This window comes from Gopherus flavomarginatus, chromosome 3 (genome assembly GCF_025201925.1).
Source record: "Gopherus flavomarginatus isolate rGopFla2 chromosome 3, rGopFla2.mat.asm, whole genome shotgun sequence".
Classification (NCBI taxonomy): Eukaryota; Metazoa; Chordata; order Testudines; family Testudinidae; genus Gopherus; species Gopherus flavomarginatus.
Window position 1 is genome coordinate 168,061,753 of NC_066619.1, and position 13,644 is coordinate 168,075,396.

Below are 13,644 nucleotides of genomic sequence, written 5' to 3' on the forward strand. Positions count from 1 at the left end.
CATAGCATCACTTGCCCTTTTTGTTTCTAATACAATTGTTTAGTGCCACCTAAAAATGTGTGTCTCCTTCCTCCCCATTGCTGAAATGCATAGCTATTATTAAGATGGTCATTCTATTGTTAGGAAAAACTTTGAGAATCTTATCCTGGAGCAGTGACATATTTTGGATGCACTTGTGCACTAGAGTGTTTCCAACCAGCTTTCTTCTCTTTTCCCCCATCTCAAAACAAGTGTGCTATGCTGGTGATAGAAAAGTAGATTACTTTTTTGCTTGTAGTACAACAGTGGATCCTCACAGCAGCTCACAATGACCTTCATGCCTGGAACTCTTCTTTCCTTGCTTAACCAACATCATCCCTAAGTCTAGATTTCTTGTATTCATTGTTTTTTGTTTAATTTTATTTAGTTTTTAGGTTTTTTGTTTTATTCATTTAGAGATGGAAAAGTCCAAAGTTGAGCCAGAGTACTTTACTGGGTTTCTGAGATGAAGAGCTACTCCTACCATGAGATGGGCCCTTTAGCTGTGACCCCTCTCCATGGATTCTGCAAAAAACAAATGCTCGCTCTTTCCAAGTGCAGGAACACTAATAAAGCTTTCCATATGAAAATAAGACAGATGTTTAAAGCTACTTGTTTTGATGACAACCAAATCAGTGGCCCCTTTTTAAAAAAACTGGCCATAAAATTGTCCATCAAAAGAGCTCACACATAATGCTTCATCCATGGGCTTTAATGACTAACATTTTATATATTGCATTCTGCTGATGTTCCCTCACCCCCTTCTTGGTTTCAATGAAGAGCAGCAAGGGTCATTTTTACATAATGTCAATTTTTTCCTTTATTTAACTACTCCCTTGAAAACTGCCCTGTCATGGTATAATTCCCCACTCTGAACCTTAGAGTCCAAAAGATGGGGTACCAGCATGAATTCCTCTAAGTTCAATTACCAGCTTAGCACTTGTAGCACTGCCACCAACCAGGAATTCCAGTGCCTGGTACACTCTGGTCCCCCCAAAACCTTGCCCGGGGACCCCCAAGACCCAGACCCTCAGGATCTTAACACAAGGAAAGTAAACCCTTTCCCCCACCGTTGCCTCTCCCAGGCTTCCCCTCCCTGGGTTACCCTGGAAGATCACTGTGATTCAAACTCCTTGAACCTTAAAACAGAGAGGAAAATTCACCTTCCCCTCTCCTTCTCTCTCCCCCTCCCAGACTCTCCCTGAGAGAGAAGGTAATCCTAACACAGAGAGAAATTAACCTTTCTCTCCCCCTTCCCTCCTTTCTCCCCACCAATTCCCTGGTGAATCCAGACCCAGTCCCCTGGGGTCTCACCAGAATAAAAAAACAATCAGGTTCTTAAACAAGAAAAGCTTTTAATTAAAGAAAGAAAAACAGTAAAAAATTATCTTTGTAAATTTAAGATGGCATATGTTACAGGGTCTTTCAGCTATAGACACTGGGAATACTCTCCCAGCCTAAGTATACAAGTACAAAGTAAAATCCTTTCAGCAAAATACAAATTTGAACTCCTTCCAGCCAAAAACACATTTGCAAATAATGAAAACAAACATAAGCCTAACTCGCCTTATCTACCTAGTACTTACTATTCTGGACATATAAGAGACTGTATCAGAGAGATTGGAGAGAAACCTGGTTGCACGTCTGGTCACTCTCAGAACCCAGAGAGAACAACAACCAAACACTAACAGCATACACAAAAACTTCCCTCCCTCAAAATTTGAAAGTATCCTGTCCCCTGATTGGTCCTCTGATCAGGTGACAGCCAGGCTCACTGAACTTGTTAACCATTTACAGTCAAAAGAGACATGAAGTACTCCTGCTCTATTAACCCTTAACTATCTGTTTATGACATGCCCTTTTCCCAAGACAGTGTTGAAAACTCTCTCTCTCTCTCTATGTGTGTGTGTGTATATATATATATATTGTATATATTCCATATTCTGTTGAGTAAGTGACGTTGTTAGCATTTTTCTCCTCTCAGCCTAAGTGGTTTGCAAAGTTTTCAAAAAAAGAATCCACCTTTTAAGGCTTAAATAAAAAACACACTCCCTTTTATTGCCATTTTTGAAAAGTTATGTTATTTAAGGACAGTTTCCTTTAACCTTTTCACTGTGTTAGTGTTTTTATAGTCCTCAGGACAACAGCAGTAAATCACCACACATGTGAGGTTTGTGTTAGAGGCCATTGAATGCTGTAAAGTTTCCCAGAGTTTCACTATTCCAGACAAACATGGTCAACATTCCTTTGTTGAGTTCTTAAACCTCTCAAGGTAGATTGTCAGCCCGTGTAAACCCACATAGCTCCGCTGACTACACGCATTTACAACAGCTGAAGATCAGGTTCCGACTTAAGATTTGTTAATTGACTTTTCAGTTTATGCCATCAGGATACACCCAGGCTTCTTTACTTATTAATGAGGATTTGTTTATCTTCCTGTTTTATCATGTGGGCACCTTGGCCAAGTACCAAGGTGCCCTACATGAATAATGTGTGTATACCCCTTAAACAGAATTTTCTAAAGCATTCCCAGATGTGCAAATTATGGAAGCCTGACTTTTTTTTTTATGACTTCTGCGCAATACAGGGCCACACCTAACAGGGTATGTGAAATGGGTAAGGTTTGAGAAGACATGAGGGGACATGAAGGACATGGGTAAAGGCTCAAGGGGAAAAGGCCATTGCCCCAGTAAGTCAATAGGTACTTACCACTGTGATCTTGTGTCCTCTAGAGGGATTAAAACACACTATTTTGTAATTAAGGTCAACAGCACCTTTCCCCTCCCCCTCTGATAAGTACAAACATTGTAGGATGTCAAGGATGTTCTTTAGCAACCTATGCTTCATCTTATAAAAAGTAATATAGATGGGTGCATAGGTTCCTCCCTCCGCCAAACAGTTGAATTCACTCAAAATAAAATAAATAAATAAATAAATATATACAGAATTAAAGGGGGGATAGGGCCAGGCAACAAATAACAATATTGTCATATTGTGTAGGAAAGCAGAGACCTAGAAAAACAGAATACAGTAGAAGCAGCAAAGAGTCCTGTGGCATCTTATAGACTAACAAACGTATTGGAGCATGAGCTTTCATGCATGCATCTGATGAAGTGGGTACTTACCCACGAAAGCTCATGCTCCAATACATCAGTTAGTCTATAAGGTGCCACAGGACTCTTTGCTGCTTTTACAGATCCAGACTAACACGGCTACCCCTCTGATAATAGAATACAGTAGAGGCCTGTTAGTATCTGAAAAGATGAGATCAGCTATGTATTCACTTCAGTAAAGATTCATGCAGAACAGGCAGCCAGGCCCAAATTTGAGTCCTTCACGGTGAGTGCGGGGCAAGCTTGCATTCCAGCACTTCTCCTTCCTACACTGGGACTTCCTGCTCCACACCCGGCCATTTTTAGGGTAGTGGTGCTGGTCCATGGGTGCTGCTGTGATTGGTTGGTACGCCTTTGGCAGTTTAGTAATGTGCACCTAATGACTGAGGATGCTACATCTGCCCCGATCTGACCCCAAATTACAACTCCTCTAAGCAATTGCACTAGATGCCCAGGGGCCTTTTTAATTTTTTTTCCCTATTTATATGAAAAATGCTTTGCTTACCAATTGCTCAAACAATTTCCAAAACCTCATTCAAAAATATGAAGCTGCCACCGCCGCCACTATAAAAATGCCCGATTTGCTTGACGTTCCATGAATGAACGTAAGCTGAAAATGTTCTACTTCTATTAAGCCGTTTCTGGGGGCGGGGGTGGGAAGGAAGCAAAGTATTAGTTACAAGGAGAATTTGAAATTTTCAACCTATATTTAATCCTTTTCTTCTTACTGCAAGGCAAGGGTGTTCCTCCTCCTCCCACTGACTGCCAGAATTGAATTCCTGACCACATTCCCTTTTTGTAACTTCAGTTCCATGCCAGATTTCAAAGTGACCAATACAGATAGGACAGCCAAAGGAGACATTTCATCACCCCACCTAAAATAATAATAGTAATAATGCTGTGACAAGAGAGACATTAAAAAATGCTCATTGTGTGTGTCCACCCAGAGAATTCAGACAGCTCACCCAGCTACCAGACAGTCCAGTCTTTTCGGTTTAGACATTTATTCATTAGATTTGGGATCCTTTTAGATGAATGGAATAACTGTATGGAAGCTTAAGGTACTATTATTATCATCAGCTCTCAACATTATGTTCACTCTTATATATCAACCCTTCTGTGAATCCAGGATCAGGAGAGGAGAAAGTAATATGTGATACAGCCAATTCTGGCTTTTGAAGATTAGATTAACCTGAGCAGAAAAGGCTGCTAACACATAGTCAAATCCTTCAAAATGCTGAGTGCCTTCTGAAGACGTGCAGCACCTCTAACAGACTTGGCAATGGGTTGACATGTGAACTGGGTGATGAAACAGCCCAAACTGAAATTCTCTAAAACATTTAAATTTAATAAAGTTAAATTATTAACTTTCACTATATTACAAGTTTCTTCATTTACCCAAGATGACAGCTGTGCTCGTGCAACACTAGGAGCTCCACTGGAGATAACATTGAAGACCAGAAAGATTCAATCTACAATGGCCATAAACACTGATACTTATTTGAAAATACTTCCCAATCCAAATTGAATTCCACTGAGCAAAAATGGTATGCATTTAGAAATGGGTAGTGTTGGTAAATTATATCTTAAAATCTTCCTGAGATAAGTTTTTTACAGGTCTCTTGGACCATGCCTCCAAAATTTGCAAATGCATCTGTTCATATATGTAAAATTCTTGATTTGTTCTTGTAAACAGTGATTTGCATAGACTAAACAGGTAATTAATTGTGTGTAGGTACTTATTTGTGTACACAAAGGTCATAGACAGCTGCAGCGGCACAGCAGCCAGCAAACAGAGCTGTAAACAGAGCAGTTCCAGTGGGAGTTTACAGGAGGAGGTTATGGGGGAGACGTACAGATCTAGGCAGAGGAACTGACAGGCTAGTGAAGGGAGTGGGTGGTGGTCTGCCAGTGTTCTGGTGCCTGTTGGGGCTTGATTTTGTTTTGTGTTTCCTGGACTAACAGATTTTAGGTGGAAAGACTATGACCGATACAGAGGCAGCAGTGAAAGACACAATGAGGATGACTGGATGTGGAAGCTGCGGCATGTACATGATCCTGGGGGTGGTACCTGAAAAAAGTTTTGTCTGCATGAAGTGCCGCCTGATAGAGCTGATGGAAGAAAAGATCCGAGGACTGGAGATGCAGGTGGAAACTCTGGTTAAGTTTAGAAGGGGGTTCGAGCAGATGATGGAGCAAAGACAAGAGGAGGCTGAAGGGATAAGCTCAGACTTGCAGATGGAAGCAGGACCAAAGAACTCTGAGGGGAGACTGCTGGGTGAGGAAAGTGGACGGTGGAAGCATGTGACTAAGAGAACCAGGCAGAAGAAAAGACGGGCCAGTGAAGGAGAAATAGAACTCAGGAACAGGTTTGCAGACTTGGAAAATGAAGAAGGGGCACAGCAGGTGGTCGCTGAAGGTGAGAGAGCAAGGAAAAAGAGAAGATCAGCTAATCCTACAGGAAGAGGGGAAGAGTCAATGGAGACAATACCAAATATGAGCCCCAGGAGGACATGGGATGGGTTGTGGAGGGTTGCAAGGGTGAATAAGAATCAAGAGGACATGCAGCCAATAGGAGCAGGGGATAGAGCGGAGAATCACACTGTCACCAGGAAAAGGCAGGTCTACATGATTGGGGACTCCTTACTGAGAAGAATAGACAGGCCTGTAACTAGAGCTGATCAGGAGAACAGAAGAGTGTGCTGTCTGCAAGGTGCTAAGATACGGGATGTGGACCTAAGGCTGAAAAGGATCCTAACAGGAGCAGGAAAGAATCCATTGATTGTCCTTCATGTGGGAACGAATGATACAGCTAGATTCTCACTGGAATATATCAAGGGAGACTATGCCAGACTGGGGAAGACACTTAAGGAAATCGAGGCTCAGGTGATCTTCAGTGGGATTCTGCCTGTTCCTAGAGAAGGGCAACCAAGGTGTGACAAGATCATGGCAATCAACAGATGGCTCACGCAGTGGTGCTATAAGGAGGGCTTTGGGATGTATGACCGCTGGGAAGCATTCATGGACAGAGGACTGTTCTCTTGGGATGGACTTCACCTGAGTAAGGAGGGAAATAGACTTCCTAGGATGGAGGCTCACCCAACTGATTAAGAGAGCTTTAAACTAAGAATTTGGGGGAGATGGTTGGGAGATGTCCAGTTAATCTCCACGCTGGAATTTAACCTTGAGAGGGAAGGAAACAAAGTAAGAGAGGATACAGCTGTGGGCAGAAGGATGGACATAAGGAGGAAGGGTAGTGTAGATACCAGTTTAATAGGTGATGGTGGTTGAATGTCTGTGCCTAACCGGGTAAAGAACATCAGTGAAGCCAAACGGCAAAAATTAATATGTCTGTCCACTAATGTAAGAAGCCTAGGTAACAAAATGGAGGAACTAGAGCTACTGGTGCAGGAAGTGAAACCGGATGTTATAGGGATAACAGAAACATGGTGGAATAGTAGTCATGACTGGAGCACAGGTATTGAAGGCTATGTGCTGTTTCGGAAAGACAGAAATAAAGGCAAAGGTGGTGGAGTAGCCTTGTATATCAATGATGAGGTTAACTGTAAAGAAATAAGAAGTGATGGAATAGATAAGACAGAGTCTGTCTGGGCAAAAATCACTTTGGGAAAGAAAGCTACTAGAGCCTCCCCTGAGATAGTGCTTGGGGTGTGCTACAGACTGCCAGGATCTGATTTGGATATGGATAGAGACCTCTTTAATGTTTTTAATGAAGTAATCACTAATGGGAGTTGTGTGATCATGGGAGACTTTAACTTCCCAGATATAGACTGGAGGACAAGTGCTAGTAACAATAATAGGGCTCAGATTTTTCTGGATGTGATAGCTGATGGATTCCTTCACCAAGTAGCTGAAGAACCGACAAGAGGGGATGCCATTTTAGATTTGGTTTTGGTGAGCAGTGAGGACCTCATAGAAGAAATGGTTGTAGGGGACAACCTTGGTTTGAGTGATCATGAGCTAATTCAGTTCAAACTAGATGGAAGGATAAACAAAAATATACCTGAGACTAGGGTTTTTTATTTCAAAAGGGCTAACTTTAAAGAATTAAGGAAATTAGTTAGGGAAGTGGATTGGACTGAAGAACTTGTGGATCTAAATGCGGAAGAGGCCTGGAATTACTTTAAGTCACAGCTGCAGAGACTATCGGAAGCCTGCATCCCAAGAAAGGGGAAAAAAACCATAGGCAGGAGTTGTAGACCAAGCTGGATGAGCAAGCATCTCAGGGAGGTGATTAAGAAAAAGCAGAAAGCCTACCAGGAGTGGAAGAAGGGTGGGATTAGCAAGGAAAGCTATCTTAGTGAGGTCAGAACATGTAGGGATAAAGTGAGAAAGGCTAAAAGCCAAGTAGAGTTGAACCTTGCAAAGGGAATTAAAACCAATAGTAAAAGGTTCTATAGCCATATAAATAAGAAGAGAACAAAGAAGAAGTGGGACTGCTACACACTGAGGATGGAAAGGAGGTTAAGGATAACCTAGGAATGGCCCAATATCTAAATAAGTACTTTGCCTCAGTCTTTAATAAGGCTAATGGGGAGCTTAGGGGTAATGGAAGGATGACAAATGGGAATGAGGATATGGAGGTGGACATTACCACATCTGAGGTAGAAACCATACTTGAACAGCTTAATGGGACAAAATCGGAGGGCCCGGACAATCTTCATCCGAGAATATTAAAGGAACTGGAGCATGAAATTGCAAGCCCGTTAGCGAAAATTTTTAATGAATCGATAAACTCGGGGGTTGTACCGTACGACTGGAGAATTGCTAACGTAGTTCCTATCTTTAAGAAAGGGAGAAAGAGTGATCCGAGTAACTATAGGCCTGTTAGTTTGACACCTGTAGTATGTAAGGTCTTGGAAAAAATTTTGAAGGAGAAAGTAGTTAAGGACATTGAGGTCAATGGTAATTGGGACAAAGTACAACATGGCTTTACTAAAGGTAGATCGTGCCAAACCAACCTGATCTCCTTCTTTGAGAAGGTGACAGACTATTTAGACAAAGGAAATGCGGTAGACCTAATTTACCTCGATTTCAGTAAGGCATTTGACACGGTTCCACATGCGGAATTATTAGTCAAATTGGAAAAGATGGGGATCAATATGAAAATTGAAAGGTGGATAAGGAACTGGTTAAAGGGGAGACTACAACGGGTCGTACTGAAGGGTGAACTGTCAGGCTGGAAGGAGGTTACTAGTGGAGTTCCTCAAGGATCGGTTCTGGGACCAATCTTATTTAACCTTTTTATTACTGATCTTGGCACAAAAAGCGGGAATGTGCTAATAAAGTTCGCAGATGACACGAAGCTGGGGGGTATTGCTAACATGGAGAAGGACCGGGATATCATACAGGAAGATCTGGATGACCTTGTAAACTGGAGTAATAGTAATAGGATGAAATTTAATAGTGAAAAGTGCAAGGTCATGAACTTAGGGATTAATAATAAGAACTTTAAATATAGATTGGGGACGCATCAGTTGGAAGCAACAGAGGAGGAGAAGGACCTTGGGGTATTGGTAGATCACAGGATGACTATGAGCCGCCAATGTGATATGGCCGTTAAAAAAGCTAATGCTGTTTTAGGATGCATCAGGCGAGGTATTTCCAGCAAAGATAAGGAGGTGTTAGTACCGTTATATAAGGTGCTGGTGAGACCCCACCTGGACTACTGTGTGCAGTTCTGGTCTCCCATGTTTAAGAAGGATGAATTCAAACTGGAACAGGTTCAGAGACGGGCTACTAGGATGATCTGAGGAATGGAAAACCTGCCTTACGAAAGGAGACTCAAAGAGCTTGGCTTGTTTAGCCTAGCCAAAAGAAGGCTGAGGGGGGATATGCTTGCTCTTTATAAATATATCAGAGGGATTAATATTAGAGAGGGAGAGGAATTATTTAAACTTAGTACCAATGTAGATACAAGAACGAATGGGTATAAACTGGACACTAGGAAGTTTAGACTTGAAATTAGATGAAGGTTTCTAACCATTAGAGGAGTGAAGTTCTGGAACAGCCTTCCAAGGGGAGTAGTGGGGGCAAAAGACATATCTGGCTTTAAGATTAAGCTTGATAAGTTTATGGAAGGGATGGTATGACAGGAGAGCCTAATTTTGGCAATTGATCTTTGATTATCGCCAGATAAGTATGCCCAGTGGTCGGTGATGGGATGTTGGATGGGATGGGATCTGAGTTACTGCAGAGAATTTTTTTCTGAGTGCTGGCTGATGAGTCTTGCCCACATGCTCAGGGTTTAGCTGATCGCCATATTTGGGGTCGGGAAGAAATTTTCCTCCGGGGCAGATTGGCAGAGGCCCTGGAGGTTTTTCGCCTTCCCCTGCAGCATGGGGCATGGGTCACTTGCTGGTAGATTCTCTGCAGCTTGAGGTCTTCAAACCACAATTTGAAGACTTCAATAACTCAGACATAGGTTAGGGGTTTGTTATAGAAGTGGATGGGTAGGGTTCTGTGGCCTGCTTTGTGCAGGGGGTCGGACTAGATGATCACATTGGTCCCTTCTGACCCTAGAATCTATGAATCTATGAATCTATAGAGAATTCTTTCCTGGGTGCTGGCTAGTGAGTCTTGCCTACATGCTCAGGGTTTAACTGATTGCCATATTTGAGGTCAGGAAGGAATTTTCCTCCGGGGCAGATTGGTAGAGGCCCTGGAGGTTTTTCGCCTTCCTCTGCAGCATGGTGCAGGGGTCACTTGCTGGAGGATTTTCTGCAGCTTGAGGTCCTCAAACCACAATTTGAGGACTTCAATAGCTCAGACATAGGTTAGGGGTTTGTTACAGAAGTGGGTGGGTGAGATTCTGTGGCCTGCATTGTGCAGGAGGTCAGACTAGATGATTATAATGGTCTTTTCTCACCTTAAAGTCTATGAGTCGGGAGGTCTACAAGCAAAAATAATGCTCTCACAAAAACAGTATGTATATTGCAGGAAGACTTGTTGGCAATATTGCATGTGCAATTAAGAAGGACATGTTTGCTGTTCATTTACTTGATTTCCTGTCACTAAAAACAATGTCATTAATGTTACGCTTATTTTTCCCTAATATCACATTTTCTGTGGATTAGTAGGAATGTTTATCTGTTCCTTAAAGTACAAAAGTTATCATATTCAGTATTTTCTATTTCATTTTTTATACTTATACATTTTGTTTTCTGCTACCATTGCCCTTTAAATAGAAGTTATTTGACCTGCTCACATAACTGGCTATTATAGGGCAGATTTTCAAGTTTAGAACCAACAAGTGGAGCAAGATTTTCAAAAGGCCTCAGCACGCAATATGCTGAGCACCTCTGAAAATCTGTTCATTTAATTGGGTGCTTAAAGTGTTGTTGAGCTATTCTGAAAAATCAAACACAACTCCTAAGTACAGTCACAAAGCAAAAGGGTTATTTTTTAAATCGGGGGAGGGGGCAGAAATGAGTGTGCAATGGTGTCAAGGTCCCTTGGTAGGAAGAGCTGGATTGCACATTTAATTATGGTCTGTGGATATAAAGGCAGAATTTCATACTCCCTTCAGTCCACGGCAGATTCTCTCACTGATGTCTCAGGGAGGATTGCAGAGAGCACAAGGGGAGGATATAGCCTTTATACAGAAACTCAACTTATCTATCATTTCTTTACTCTGATTGTCACATTCAGAATCCCTCCATGAGAAAATGTGCTCCTCTTACTTCTGCTGCCTCTCTTCTACTCCATTCATTCTTTCTGTTCCTCTCCCTCTACTCTACCTTAGTGGGTCTCCTTTTTTGTTAAATCAAGCAGTGTGTCACTTCATAGTTGCTTCATTTTTAAAGGTTTTCTTTGTAACCAATGAGGGGTAGAAACTATTTCTTTTTAAATGAAAGCTGAGATTTGGGATAATCTGGCCTGCTGGCTGCATATTTGACACTTCTATTGTAAGCAATTATTTAAAAGTCTCTGAATAAGATCCTCAGCTGGGGGTAAATCTGCATAGGCCCCCTGAAGTTAATAGGGATATGCTGCTTCATGGCATCTAGCCCTCTGTATTTAGTAAAATATTGCTTAACTGGAGCCTAGCGTTCAAACTAGTTGTTATTGTAAGCCAGAACAGGGGAAAAAAGTGATTAGATCTGGTCTCTAATTTAAGAACTATTTATATATTTTCCACTGGAAAAAAATTGTGAGAGACTATTAATGTATTTAAATATGTGAAAATAAAACTCTTTTCTAGTAGTAGTTTGCGTGGAATGTTCTTGATAGAGGTTAGACTACTCCAGGGAGCCATTTCACTAACATGATACAAAAGCTATCAGTGTTTGGATTATGTACTATGGACTATTATGCTTACAGCTATTCCACTTGTATCATTAGTATTGTTAGATGAAAACTTGGGGGCGGGGAGGGGAGAGGCAACCTTCTCTTCTCTCCCTCAGCAAAGAAATTTATGCTCATTTTCCTGAATTCTTCATAATCTTACAATATCATCCAGGTTGGCTGAGTGGTGCAAACCACATTTTGGAACTACCTGGATCAAATGCCATTGCAGGTTCCAACCCTAGCATTGTCCACCCAATTCTTCATCTTCCTGAGAAAGATGGATTGGATGTTATGGGGTTCAGGTATTGCAGGAGTAGTGGTTCTCACCCAAGTATCTTCAGAAAAAAAATCCTGAGAGCCTTGAGCAATAAAGAACCTAGATTATCCCTGTCAGGTGTTCATAATCATCACTGATCTTTTAATCTTTCTAATAATGACCAAAACATCTCAGCTGAGACTAGTCTGAGCATATTAACTGAACAAATTTGTAGACAATTTAACTCCCTCTTGCTGTCCCAACCTATGAAAACATCATGCTATTTCAGAGACAAAATCATAAGTCTGGACTCAAATTCTGCACTTAGTGACACCAAGGCAAATCTAGAGTAACTTGACCGACTTCAGTAGACTTACTTTGGACTTAGAATTTGGCCTCAGACATACATATCTGTCATACTCATCTATAAAAATGACACTTACGCAGTCATCTAGGGATGTCTAGAGTTAAGATTGCACAAGCATTTCCATTGCAGAGACTTATCAGTGTGTGTCTTTGTCAATCCATCTGCCCCAGGAGCAAAGTATGAAAACTTATGCCTTCACATAAATCAATTGGGTGACCTCATCTGGAATACAGTTGACATCCTTTAATATGGGACATTAGATAAATTCCTGAAATAAGATAGTGCTAGCAATTAAAATACATTTATCAAATTGCTTAATATTTGTATCAGAGTTGTAATTATTATAGTGATGGTAATTATGCCCTACCTATACTATAATTACAATGTAATTGCACTTCTTATACTTTGATTCCTGTAATTCCCATTAATTCATGTAACTGAATCCTTAACTATAAGTAACTGCAGTTTAAATTAATGTCGTTAATGTATTAAAGGGTAATAACTCAATTTACATATATTAACGTTCCAGTTATATGAATTACTGCTGATTAGTTATCAGAAAGTTAAACAATGTAATTACATTGTTATTGGTATAAAAATGTCATTATAGTCACCGTATTACAAAGTATAATCCACATTTTTAAAAAATACTTGCAAAATCATGAAACAAAATGTCAAAGAATACAAATTCAGACATTTCTAAGAATTTTTAATCACTGTTAATTATGCAGGTGCTTTTGCAAAAAGTTGAACATAGTGAAATCTTGTGATATCACCTTGTGAAAACTAGAGACCTGGACATGAATTTTTGAGGGTGTTTAGGCACATAAAGATGCAGATCTTCCCCACCCATGTGGAACCATCTAGTTCAGTGAATTCAGCACCAATGGGCAAGGGATCCAGAGCCACCACAGAGATGTGGGGCTTCTTCCTGGATGGCTTCAGTCATATGGAAACCACAGGATTGTGGGGAAATCATGTGGGTCTCTTTTGCCTAACCTCTGATATGGCAGATCCCCAGCTCTACAGAGGACTCTTCACAAAGCATGAGTGACACTGCCATTGTATTTGTTAACTCCACCATTGGCGAGATCTATTGCAAAGACCACCTCCATACATTTTCTAATGTGGGGGAATCATGAGGTCACTGTGCTAACATACAAATAGAGTTTTAGGAAGAGAGCTAATTAACAATTATATTTTTCATTTTAGAACCAGTGCCATTTGAATGATTGTTTGTATATTGTACCTTTACAATAGAAAGAATGAGAACATTGGACTCTGGGGTCCTATATATTGAATATTGTACTAATTACTAGTAAAAAGGCAGTATCAAAAGCTGTGCTCTTTAGCACTCCCTTGGTCTCCAGTGCTGTGGAGATTTTGTTGTTCATCTTTTTAATGCATTTATTTTTATATTCAGAATACTTTATTTTTATTTGGTTTTCCTTGTGGATTTGTGTAATTTATTGTACATTTGAATTTAAAGTATAGTTATGAACATTAAAATGTTTTTAAATTGCACCTTCACATCCAGCACGTCTGTTGTGTGTCCTTGTACTTACAAAAGTATAGTTTCA